The following is a 13,632-nucleotide window of genomic DNA, read 5'->3' as shown; positions in this document are numbered from 1 at the left end:
AACCTGCATCGCCAGCGCCACCGCCACCTGTTCTGCCACGTCGGCCGTCACAGCGCCTACCGAGGCCGCAGATAGGAGCTCGCCCTTTTCGCTTACCGCCGTGACCGTGAATTTACCGGAGCGCCCATATTGAGCTGCGTCCACGAAGGCTTCCATGCCGACCGTTTTCTTCAATATCGCCCTGGCACGAGCTGCTCGCCTGCCCGCATTATGTTGCGGGTGAACGTTTCTAGGGAAGGGACTGACGACGTAGGTCCCTCTGGAGTTCTCGTTCAGCTGAACCGCCTCGCTGTGACTGAAACGCGGCTGCAAGCCCGCAGCCTCCAAGAGGCGCCTACCGGCGCTGGAGCCCGAAAGCCTCGTGATCTGCGCCGCTCGTTGCGCCTCTATGAGTTCGAGGGCCGTGTTATGAACGCCGAGCTGCATTAGCCTGTCCGTGCTCGCCGTGATCGGAATACCCAGTACCTTCTTGACGCTTTTCCGCATCAACGTGTCAAGCTTGTCCCTTTCAGTCTTTGTCCACTGCAGGGCCGAGACCACATAGTTGATGTGGCTCATAAGAAAAGCGTGATGCACCCTAAGTAGGTTGTCCTCGCCTAGGCCCCCCTTCTTATTGGAGACTCTCATGATTAATCTGAGAATTTTCTCGGTTTTGGCGGTCAGATGCGCAATGGTTTTGGCATTACAGCCCCTGGCATCGAGCAACAATCCTAGAACTCTAATCGAATTCACCCTGGGGATCTTCTGGCCGTCCCGCGTGTATACATCTATGGGGATTTGCTCGAGCGGCACGAGCCCCCGAACCCCCTGCCTTGCCGGTCTGTATAACATGAGCTCTGACTTGGTCGGGGAGAGTTGGAGACCCGTGCCCTCCAGGAAGGACTCGGTCACGTCCAAGGCCTCCTGGAGTGCCTGTTCCACGGCCGCCTCCGAGCCTCCCGGACACCAGATCGTAATGTCATCGGCGTACAGCGCATGTCCCACGTTTGGCACGGCGGCCAGCCGCTTCGAGAGTCCGTGCATTGCAATGTTAAATAGGAGGGGGGAGATCACCGCCCCTTGTGGCGTGCCTCTGTTTCCTAGCGGGAATGGTTCTGATTTGGTCTGCCCCACCTTGACGACCGCCGTCCTGCCCCTCAGGAAGGACTCCACAAACGCGAAAAATCTACCTCCTAAGTTCAATGCCGAAATCTCATTTAATATGAAGTTGTGCGACACGGTGTCGAAGGCTTTGGACAAGTCTAGTGTAAGAATGCCCCTGACGTCTCTAGTCCTGTTGTCAATAACCTGTCTTTTTAGTAGTAGCATGACGTCCTGCGTGGAAAGAGATGGAGCTGACACGGATTTATTCACTAGAATGTAGTTAAGGGTCCGTAGAACCTTGAGCGAAAGGACATGAAAACAAGGACGTTCATGTAATTCTGCGTCAGACGTGTGCTAGTTTACCGTTTCCTGTTTGGGGTTTGTTTAAGCTGACGATGCATACGCCTGTAGTATAACAAGAATACAGAGCAATGTACAGACGGCCATAAAGGGTTACGGGACACAGGATTTCCGAAAGAAACTGAATTCCCTCGAATCCTGGACACATAGGATCGAATTAAAAGTTATGTAGAAGTTTTTGTGATGTATGCGGTAATTTACTAAATTAGGAACGCCATGCCTTAACAGAGCATAACATCATATTCGTTGTGGGAGGTGTGTCTCGTGAACTCTTCTGGGGGACTGTATAAGACGAGGGATGCTTCTAGACCGTTTAGCGAGGCTCCAGTGATACTCTGGGCGCTTCAACACTCTGGAGGCTGAGTATACCTGTGCACTAGCTGACCACGAATTGACTGTCGTCATAGGAGGCGAGGTCTGTATACGTGAAATTTCATGATAAAACTTGTAGTGTTTCCGGAGCAAGTTACAAACAAGAGAAAAATTCACCGGAAGATGGAGCCTGGAAATGAACAACAGGGGCGAAACAAAAGATTTTGCTGGAGCCACCGTTTCGACAAGGAGACCTACGTGTCTTTGTCGGGCCAACAACTGCTTTCCTTGCTAGCGTTTATATAGCCCCTCTACTCCATTCCCACGGGCGGAAAAGAATAAGGGGACGCGTAGAGAAGGGTGGGAAGATCGAAGCGTAAACAAACAAACAAACAAATAATGTTTTGGTCATTTAGTCGGGAACCGGGGGCGGGGAGGGGGGGGGGGCGTCAGGTATGCTGCTGGTTCTTGCAAAAAGTAGGAGTGAAAAAAATACTAATTGGGCTGGGGAATTTGGTTAGCTCTGTCCTGACCTGACGAACGATCGCAAAAGCGCTGGTATTTATATTCTTGCGAGAGCTCCCTCTGAAACATCGAAGACCCTCGGTTGCAGCGTGTTGAATTTGTGGATAATTTCTTTCTCTTCCTGAGAGAACAAATGTTTTACTGCAGACTAGCTATAACTATAAACGTTGTCAAGAAAAGCAGTCGTTGCCTTGACGAAGACAAGTCTCCTTGTCGAAACGTTGGCTGCAGCGTCGCTCCCTTGTTCGACCACTGTTGATCGTTTTGGAGTAAGTTATACAGTAACTGCGGTTAGGAAGGCAGATAGGGGGCACGTGCTACGCTGCTGCGGTTGCGCTGCAGTCGAAATGGATGCTCGATGCCCGTCGTATGGATGGTGTGACCTTTTCCCGACAGGCGCATCGTGTTTCTGCACAGTCAAGGTAAGAAGACGCGCGCAGTGTTGCGCGGTCCGCGTGATCTGGTGCCATGACCTTCCCCTTTAGTAAACACATGTATGTAAGGCCGGTAATCAGAAAATTGTAATGGTAGGTAAGCGCATTCTGTAACTGAAAGGAATAGGATAGCAGCGCCAAGAAATATTTACCTTATTCCAATGCATTTCTGAATTCGCACGCGGGATAGAGAGAGAGAATAATCAAAAAAAAAAATAAGGAAAGTTGTAGGCAAGTCAACCAGACGAACGTCCGGTGTATATTCTTGTCACTAGAATGCCGAATAGATTCGAGAGCCCCCGTTGAAACATTTACGTTTGTTGCAGTCACTGAGTGCTAAGGGAATAAAAGGAGGAAAATACGGAGAGAGTGAACACTGCGCTGACAGAAGGATGCATAACTATTTTGAGTGACGCCTGCCTGAGTGACGGTCACTCAGGTAGGTGCACATGAAAAGCTGCAGTAGCGCGCGCATTAGTGCGTATTTTTTCTTTTTTTTTTGCGCCAGCGATTGGATGTGGACAAGGTTCCGAATCTTCGCCTCTTGAAACGTTTTGGAGTCCAGCAGGTTTAAGGCTGTCTGTAGAGAGAAGCGTTGGGCGTCATGGGACAGATGCACAGCAAGGTGCTTGATGGTCTCCTGGGGACGTGTTTCGTAGCGGATTATTTTCATATTCAATTGGTTCGTACCATAGGCGCCGACTACGGGGGCCACTCCGGGGCTCGAGCCCCCTCTGGACTTTTCCGGGGGCGGGGGGGGGGGGCTGAGCCCCCTCCAGCGATGCCGAAGCCTAACCCCCTCCCCTATACCTAACGTGTCATTGCCACAGTTCTGTCAACACATCATGTGAGGTTTCCTTTTTACTTGCCTCGACCTTTTCACTTAAAAGTTTATTGTGGCTAATAATACCTTAACGCATCGTTGTTGGCGCGGACGTACACGGATTTTAATTCATACTTTGCTTTATTTCTGCAAATCTTGAAAATACGAGAACAAGCGCATTAGTACTAGCGGCGGCTGCCTCGTCCTTATTTTCTCACTTCAACAGTGTTTTAAATTTCCACTGTAAACACCATGCACATATACAATATATTTAAATATGTACACAGGAAAACGTATATTTTTGAAGAGAAGGAGGTAGCGAATTAACAATTATTTCTAAAGGTATGGATAGGTTATGCCTAAAGAATGAATATGTTGCTGCATGTTCACCTCGCTTCAAAATGCTTTGCGTGCTTTTTTTACTCTGAAAAAAAAAAACCCTGTAGACTTTAGTGACCCCTTCGGTAGAATGTTTTATCAACGGCGTGTGAAATGCACAGGAATGATATGTGTCCCAGTCTCGCTTCTCCTTCCAGTAAGCAAAGCTAACGAATCATTACAAAAAAACACTTCTAACAATTTACAACGTTTATTAGGGATGGAAACATCGTCACTTGCATGCAGAGCTCAAATATATACAGGGTGTTCCAAGTAACTATCATGCACCAAGATTAAAAAAAACCAATGCGTTACTCGAAGAAAACCAAGTCCATGTTGTTTCCAGTACACTGGAGTAGCTGCCAGTAATTTTTTCGTTGCTGAAGTTTAATTAGGTAAATGTAATTAATTATCTAAGTCGAGACGTACTATCATAATTATCAAAGTGCCAATGAGGCATTTGTAGGCATAGCCAAGGGACATCTAACTGCGATATATCCAGCGACATACTGATTGCGTACTATTTTTTTTTTGCTGATAAACCCTACGAAACATGGCGAATACCACGTGACTGCGCTACAACCCGCATCAAAAGCAGCGCCCTCGAACAAGCGCTTTCTGAGTTAGGTAGAACGAAATGAAGGAAATAACGAAAAAAATCACCGCCCAAGCACTCCGTACAGATGGTTAACCAGCGAAGCTGAAACGTGCGGCCCCGGTGTTTATCACTGGGTTATTCCCGACGGTTCATTAAGCGACGGCTTGGTAGGCGGCCGGATCCTCAGTAGGCAGTTGCTGCTTGCGATCGGCTGCACGAGCCTGTTCTTGTGCCTGGCTGCAGCATCGGGACGGCGTAGATGAGTTATAGTTCTGGTATAGTTATCTGGTTCTGCTCTTGGCGTTGCTGATCGATAGCTGCCTGCTCCTCAGTGAAGTAATGGACGCAGGAACAGGAATGAACGTGCGTTTATTGAGTTAGTCGTTTAAGTAGCCAAACTCTGGCGTGACGTCATGTCACTCAGGCATTGACGCATGCGCTCTTGGCGTGCGTGAATCGCTGACATCACATCAATTCCTTCCCCTTAGGGGGAGCTCTAGAAACGGCCTGGCGCCTTGCGACGCCGGTTTGATCGGCGAATTGGAACTGCCAGGGGTCCAGCATTGGCAGTACCCGTGTCGTGCTCTGCCGGAACTACAGTGTTGGCAGCTCCCGTTTCGTGCTCTTCGTTAGCCGAGGAATTGGGGCTGGTAACCGAAAAGCCCGCCAGAGGGTCTGCATCTTCGTTTGGTGGGGCTAACCCTCCGTTTCTTTCAGTGCCTTCCTCGTCCAACGATGTTGGTTGTTGAGCCTCCGCGCGGTGTCGTCGCTGATCTTCATGACGCTCACATAGTTCCTCATCCTCCGTCTTGACCGTGCTCAGGCGTGCGCCCCAGGTATTCTGTATCACTCTCCGGGTCTCCAGCTGGCACCTGCCCTACAATCCTTGCACCCTGCAGCAGAAAAAGGTCGTGACACCACATTATCCAACAAAGTACATGGTTCGAAACCAAGAAGCAAGAAACCAGGTGTCTTTCCGTTTTGGAGTGGGGTGCGCCGATAACGCAGTAGCCATCGGGCCAGGCGCCTTTCAAGGGTACCATGCACGTTTATGCGCAGACCTTTAACAGTGCGTACTGCCCTTTCTGCCAGCCCGTTGGATTGCGGATGATATGGAGGAGATAGTAGGTGTACTATGCCATTCTCTTCCACGAATTGGCGGAACTGTCTACTTGTAAACTGGGCCCCGTTGTCGGAGACAACTGTTTGTGGCAATCCAAATCTGCTGAAAATGCCCCGCAACGCTTCAACAGTGTTATCTGCGCTGGTTACTTTAAGCGGAACAACATCGATCCATTTGGTATGCGAATCCACTACGATCATCAACATTCGTCCTTCGACTGGTCCTGCGAAATCAACGTGGATTCTAGACCATCGCTCAAATGTGTCCGGCCACGGAACCGGCTCTTGCGCGCGTGGCATGCTGCAGTTTTGCTGGCACACTGCACATGCGTGTACAATATTCTGGATATCCTTGTCAATTCCGGGATACCAGAAAAGTACTCGTGCCAGATTTTTCATCGCCGACATGCCTTGATGGGTATCGTGCAGCAGCTGCAGCACTGATTCCCGACCTGATGCGGGTATCACGGCGCGATGGCCCTAATAAACAATACCATGGCTGCATGTCAGCTCGTCTTTCTTTTGGAACATAGGTCGTAATGCTTCTTGCGTTGCCGGCAATTTCCTTGGCCAGCCTTCCCGAACGTAACGCATAACTGCGATGAGCGTGCCATCACGTGCCGTCATTTCGGCCGAATTGTGCGACGACACCACCCCTGTGGTCAGTTGGTCTGTTCCCTTACAGAAATTTTTGTATAATGTCTACAGACAGTCTATAGACCGTCTATAGACTTTCTACAAAAATTTTTGTAAGGGTTAGCAGCACGTACTCCCGTTAATCTTTCAACATTGACTTCACTGTCTTGTCATCACGTGGCGCTTGCACGGGAAGATGGCTCAATGCGTCGGCCACAATTATGTCCTTTCCCGGTTTGTACTCAATGGAATACTTGTAACCACCGAGTAAAAGTGCCCAACGCTGTATCCTTGCTGCTGCCAAGGGTGGTATTGGTTTATAGGGACTAAAAAGACGCATCAGCGACTTATGATCTGTGACCAATGTAAATTGGTTTCCCAGCAAATATTCGCGAAACTTCGTCACGCCGAATACCACCGCTAAGGCTTCGCGCTCAATCTGAGCATAATTTTGCTCGGCTGAAGAGAGTGTGCGAGATCGAAACCCGATTGGTTGGTTTACGCCGTCCACTCTGTGGTACAAGACGGCCCCGATACCGCATGAGGATGCGTCCGTTTCCAAGATGAGTGGTTTTGTTGGGTCATAGTGGGCCAAAATCTGCACCTCCCTTATCAACCGCTTCACTGCCTCGTATGCATTTTCTTGCTTAGCTTCCCATTGCCAAGGCCTGCTCTTTCTTAACTCTTATAACGGCGCAAGCACTGTAGCCAAGTTCCCCAATAATGCGTTGTAATACTTAACGAGACCTAGTAGCGCGCGAAGTTCCGTTACACACGTAGGTTGAGGCATTCGTGAGAGCGCGTCGATGTACTCCGTCTTCGGTCTCAGGCCTTTTGCGCTAATGCGGGGACCAACGAATTCCACTTCCGACTGACGGAATCTGCATTTGAGCGGGTGAAGTTTAACACCGGCTTCCCTCAACCGCTGGAATACCTTGCGCAACGTGTCACAATTTCCTCTTTTCTCGGCGACCACCACATCGTCTAAGTACACTTGTACACCCAGTAGAACTTGCAACAGTGCTTCCGTTCGCTTCTGAAAAACCGCCGGTGCTGACGCCACCCCAAACGGTAGCCGGTTGAAGCTACACAACCCTTTTGGCGTGTTTACCACCAGCAGCTTCTTTGTCGCGTCATCTATTGGTAGCTGGTTGTACGCATCCTTCATATCTATTGTACTGAATATTTCCCCTCCGCTGAGCTTCGCAAATATGTTCCTTATCTTTGGCGGCGGATATTGTTCCGTGTGGCATGCTGTGTTGACTGTCGTTCTAAAATCGCCACACAAGCGGATGGAGCCGTCCTTCTTGACGACGGGAACGAGTGGCGCCGCCCACTCGGCGCTGGCGACATGCGTCAGTATGTCCGTGTCAGCCAACCTTTGGATTTCTGCATTTACAGGCTCTTGTAGCGCGTACGGTATAGAACGGGCCTTACAGAATCGCGGTACGGTCCCTTCGCGTAACTGTAGATGAACCGAAGGCCCCTTGATTAATCCTAGCCCTGGCGAAAACAGATCGGCATATTCCGCCCTTAGCGTAGCAGCAATGGCAATTTGGTCAGCAGCTGGTGGCTTACCGTCGTTGACGTCCACGTTGAGCACTGAGCCTCCAGTCAACTGGAATGCTTGAATTATGTCTCGCCCACACAGGTTTGGGCCTGAACAGCCGAGCACCACTAGCGTCGCGTTGGCGGTTTTCCCATCGTAGGTGACAGGAACTGTCAGCTGTCCTTTCACCGGTAGTCTCCCTAGGAAGCAACTGAGTTGAAGCGACGACTTGTCGAGCCTGGGCCAGCGGTGGTGATGCTGGGCATGAGTTGGCCATGTCACTATTGACACTGGTGACCCTGTGTCCACTTGTATCTTCACAGGCAACCCTTTCCACCGTAACGTTCGCCATATCGACCGAACCAGTCCTCTCGACGACTCACGGAGGTGTAACAGGAAATGTCCGTAGTCCTCGCTGTCCGAGGAAGGTTCCTCACATGTGAGCTGCGTTTTCTTGGCGTGGAATTGCACTTTGAAGCCAGGTGTCCCCTCTTCCGACAAGAGAAACACTCAACGCGGCCGAACCTGCATTTGGCGGTCTTGTGGGTGTCGCTTCCGCAGCAAAGGCAGCCGGTCTGTACTTCATTGTTCGATTTTGCCATCCTGTCTGGCTGTGGTCTTCTGAAGAACTTCTGCCGCTCTTGCTTCGTTCGCAAAGCGTGGACGCCCTCTCCGATTTGTCCATCTCCCATCTGTTGTACGTTGCGTGCCGCCATCTCAGCGGCTAGCGCCACATCCTCTGTTTCCTGCAGCGTGAGCGTGTGCCTTGCTAGCAGATTACGACGCACTCCAGCATCCCGTAGACCGCAGACAAGCCTGTCGCGCAGCATTCTCTCTAGCGCCTGGCCGAAATTGCAGCTATTAGCCATTTTCCGTAGCTCGACAATGAAGTCGCTTATCGACTCGTCAGCCTGCTGATTCCCTGTGAAAAACTGATAAGACTCCGCTATCTCGTTGCCTTTCGGTGCAAAGTATTCGGCCAGTCTTTGAACTGCTGCTTCGTACGTCAGATCCTGAATCTTGCCAGGCGCACAATGGCCTGCCAGGAGATCTACCGCCTTAGTACTAAGGGTGGCAACAAGGCCCGACGCTTCTTCGGATCGACAATCTCGTGGACTTCGAAAAAAGCTTCTAATCGCACCTGATATGCGTCCTACTTGTCGTCCCCTTCGTCAAAAATAGGCGGCCTGGCTTGCGTCGCCATGCTTTACCCTAGCCGTGGGGGTTAATCCTCGTCGCCACTGAAGTAATGGACGCAGGAACAGGAATGAACGTACGTTTATTGAGTTAGTCGTTTAAGTAGCCAAACTCTGGCGTGACGTCATGTCACTCAGGCATTGACGCATGCGCTCTTGGCGTGCGTGAATTGCTGACATCACATCACTCAGGAGTACGTATGACGCGTCGCCGACCCGTGTCGGAGCCGGAGAGAAACTCTCGGCTGCCACGGAGAGCAACGACGCCACTCTGGCGCAATCAATTGCGTGTCTCTCTTTCGCTTTTTTTTTTTCGTGCATCCTAATGGGGTTGCACCGGAAGAGTTTTCGGCGTACAGGCGACAGACGGACGGATAGACGAATCGGCTAGCCATGTAGAGCTTAGCTGTAAAACATCGTGATCGAGCCTCGTGACATCGTGAACATATCTGCCGCGCCTCGTCCGAAGTAACACGTCGCGTTGGCTGTTAGTTGGAAGCAAGCTGTAGTATCTGTTGTCTTAGCGTAGATAAAGTGCGCGGATGGTTCTTTTCTTTTTTTTTTTTTGCCACAAAACCTATCACCAGAAAGCGAATTCACAACGTCAGTGCAAATGTTCAAAGGTGCGTTTTGTTTCGACCCAGTCGCCATATCTTTCTTTAAACTTACGCCGGTGCTATGATCGGTCCCGTCTTCGATCACACACTGACCGGACAGCATTGGATGGACGAAATACTTCGAGTGGTGGATGAGTTTCTTAGCGAAGTCCCACTATCACGCCTTCCACTTCCGTGGCATCAGCAAGGTGGGGCACCAGCACACAGCAGCACCTGAGCACGAAACTGGCACGATGCGACTTTTCATGCGCAACAGGTCGGAAGGCATGAGCCTGTAATTTGGCTGGCCAGGTACCCTGACCTCTCTCCATTCGATTTCTTTCTTTGATGTTATGTGAAAGATCAAGGAACAGGTCGTGAACGCTCCGAGCACACACGTGCGCGCCCTCCTCGGGCTAGACCTCAAGAGCGCCTTCGACACTGTGAAGCACATGGCCATACTGGACAAGATCAGCCGACTTGATCTCGGGGCGAGGTTCCACCGATATGTCAGCAGCTTCCTGAATGGGCGCGAGGCGACAGTCAAGATCGACGGGGCCCCACCACGAACGGTCCGCATGGGTGGTGCGGGAACGCCGCAGGGCTCCGTACTCTCCTCCATGCTTTTCAACCTCGTCATGATCGGCCTGCCGGAGCGTCTTGACGCGATAGAGGGCATCAATCATACGATATACGGAGATGACGTGACGGTGTGGACCACGGAGAACACGAGCGTCGGCGAAATGGAAGACCGACTGCAGCGGGCTGTCCGGGAGGTGGAGCGGCACCTCGAAGACACGGGACTCGTCTGCTCACCCGACAAGTCGGAGATCCTGCTCCACAGGCCGCGCAAGAAAGGGCCCCTTCCGCAGGCCGTGCTGGACGCTCGTCGTTTGGGCGTCCGCGTCACGACGAGAGAGGGGACCCGAATACCGACGGTGTCCAAGTTGCGAGTGCTCGGCCTGTGGCTGGAAGAGAACGGTGCCAACCGCGAGCTGGTTGCCCGACTGCAGAAGAAAGTGGCCGCCGCCACACACCTCGTGCGGCGGGTCGCGAACAAGAGGAAAGGAATGAAGGAACACAACGTTACGAGGCTGATACAGGCGTACGCGCTGATCTACATATCGTACGTCGCCGCATACGCCGACTGGAACAGGAGCGAAACCGACAAGCTGAACGTGGCGATCCACAGGGCGTTCAAGACCGCCCTGGGATCGCCCCAGTACACGCCAACCCACAGGCTCCTCGAGTTGGGCGTACACAACACGCTCGAGGAGATCGCCGAGGCGCAGAGAATCGCGCAGCTGGAGAGGCTGTCGAGCACTGTAACGGGAAGACGAATACTAGACTTGCTCGGGATTCGATATCACGAGGCGCGTGGACTGAAAGAATCACTGCTACCGGAAGTTAGGGACGCCATACAGACGGAAAACATGCCGAAGAATATGCACCCGCTGCATGACGTGCAAAGACGTATACGCAGGGCGGTAGCAATCCTCGAGAAGCATGGAAGACAAGAAGGCGTTCTCTTCGTCGATGCAGCCAGGTACCCGCGGCCAGTCGGTGACTCTGATGGCGACGAGGAACGTCGACCACCACCGCCGCAACAAGGGAATGTGCGAGACGAACCGCAGTTACCAGCACCACCACCACAACTGCTACTACGACAAAAACAGCAGCAGCAACAACGGCAACATCGACACGGCCGGCCGACGGCGGCGACGCCCGCCTTCTCCATGGCAGTCGTAGATACAAAGGGAACGATCCGAGTCACGGCATCAGCGAGGCTGCCGTCGGCCGAAGCAGCGGAAGAGATGGCCATAGCCCTCGCGGTACTCCACGGAGGTGCGGAGGATAACCTGATCATCAGCGACTCCAAATCAGCGATTCGGAATTACACCAAAGGTTGGGTGTCCGCGAATGTGGCACGCATGCTCAACGCCCGGGCCGGAGACTTCCGATCCGGCACGATTACAAACAAGTCCCTCAAGTGGTTCCCCGCGCACGTCGGGGAGCTTGGCAGTACCAACAACAGCCACGACAATAATGACACCAACAATGCTAACGGCCGAAGACGCAACGACACTCCACCCAACCACAACGAGCGCGCCCACCTCGTCGCGAGGCAGCTTACCCGCCGCGACGCGGTCACCCAGAGGGCAGCCGCTGCCGTTGTTGTGCGGGACCCCAGTGGAGGAGTGACGGCGACGGCGGCTGCCACCCCGTCTGGCGCGGCCGCTGTTGTTACCAATACAACACAAATCGCGGCGGACGGAGCTGGGGATCACGAGGACGCCGACTGCGCTGTCAAGGAGTTTCCGGCAACGCACCGGGAGGTGCTTGGTCACTATAGGAAAGAACGTAGAAAATATCCACAACCCCACGGGCGCCTAGACAGGTCCCAGGCGGTCGACCTGAGACGGTTGCAGACGGGCACTTTCACCAACCCCTACCACCTGCACCGCCTGTGGCCCGCGCTGCACCCGTCGCCCTGCTGCCCGTGGTGCGAGCACGAACGGGCCGATATGGCCCATGTGCTTTGGGAATGCCGATGCCACGTGGAACAAGGACAAAGAGGAAGGGTGAATACAACAGCAGAACCCTCTGAAGCGGGGCGCCTCGCTGAGAGATGGCAAGCCGCCCTCCTCAGCGAGGCACCCGAAGACCAGGAGTGGGCCGTCCAGCGGGCCAGGGCCGTTGCCGAGGATCTCGAAAGATTTTCCTCGGGCGATGGAACCCTGGCAGCCTAGCCCCGGGCACCAACATCAACAACCGTTGGACAAATAAAGTTTATTCCTATCCTATCCTATGTGAAAGATCGTGCTCACATGATCGTGACGTACGTCAGATTAGTTCAAGGCAAGGATAACGGATGTCTGCCGTTGGATTCCAACGTCGGTCATCAAGAAAGCCACTGAAGACGTGATAAAGTGAACTCAGTACTGCGTAGCTGTAAAATGAGACCTATCCTAACATGTCCTCTAGGCAGCAGCTGGTGTTCAACAGCACTTACGTATTTATAGATAATAAGGGCACCCTGAAGTCTGATGTATTTTTGTTTGATTTTGTGCAGGTGTTCCTATTGCCAATTCGGCTCATTAAGAAATGCTTTAGTTACTTTCTTGAACGCGTCGATTTTGCCTTTTCCGTACACGTGGGTCGCTCCCCTAGTGTGTTTATTTCGCTTTCATTTTTTCCCACGACCCTGTTTTTGAAACACGTATACTCTCATGAAAAATAAAACCATAACTTTAATTTGGCCTTGGTCCGAAGCAAATTTCTGGCGCGAAATATAACTGCTCGCGCACTCTGTCGATGCGGTGTGAGAAAATCCAGGATTTTGAAACATGCTATGCCTGCTTCATTGCTTTTCGCGTTTCCCGCTTGGTCAGAGTGGCGCTTCGACCGCGTTATCCATAGGCTTTTGTTGTCAATGGCATCAGTCGGCTTTGAGAGACGGATAACAAGTGTGACGTAGAGAGGAAGGAATAGCTGCAAAGCCGCGAAACCTGCTGGCGGTGCTCCTTCCGTGCCATTATTAAAGTGATGTGCTGTCTCTTCGGGTTTGCGACAGGCAGTGCAGTTGCTTTCAATAAGCGTATTTTAGGGTGCTGCTTTATGATGCGGGTGAGAGCGTAGCCACGTGGTATTTTTCATATTTCGTGACGTTTGTTTGCCAGTGGGAAAAAAATGCGTGCGATTAGTACGTCGCTGAAAACACAGCAGTTAGATGTCATTCGGGAGTGCCTGGGAGTGGGGGGGGGGGGGGGGATACAAATGCCTCATCGGCACTTTGATAGGTAGGACAATACGCATTGAATTAGATAAATAATTTCAGTTGTCGAATTAAACTTGAAGAACGAAATAATCACTGGCGGCTACTCCACTGTACTGGAAACAATGTGCACTAGGTTTTCTTCGAGTACGCAACTGCTCTTAATTTTTGTCTTGGTGCATGATAGTTGGGGCGCCCTGTATAATTCCCTCAGTAACCGAAATGAGGCCTAGCCGGATTCACTC

This window comes from Dermacentor variabilis, chromosome 1 (genome assembly GCF_050947875.1).
Source record: "Dermacentor variabilis isolate Ectoservices chromosome 1, ASM5094787v1, whole genome shotgun sequence".
Classification (NCBI taxonomy): domain Eukaryota; kingdom Metazoa; phylum Arthropoda; class Arachnida; order Ixodida; family Ixodidae; genus Dermacentor; species Dermacentor variabilis.
The sequence above is the reverse complement of the archived record's forward strand: the minus strand, read 5'-3'. Positions refer to the sequence as shown.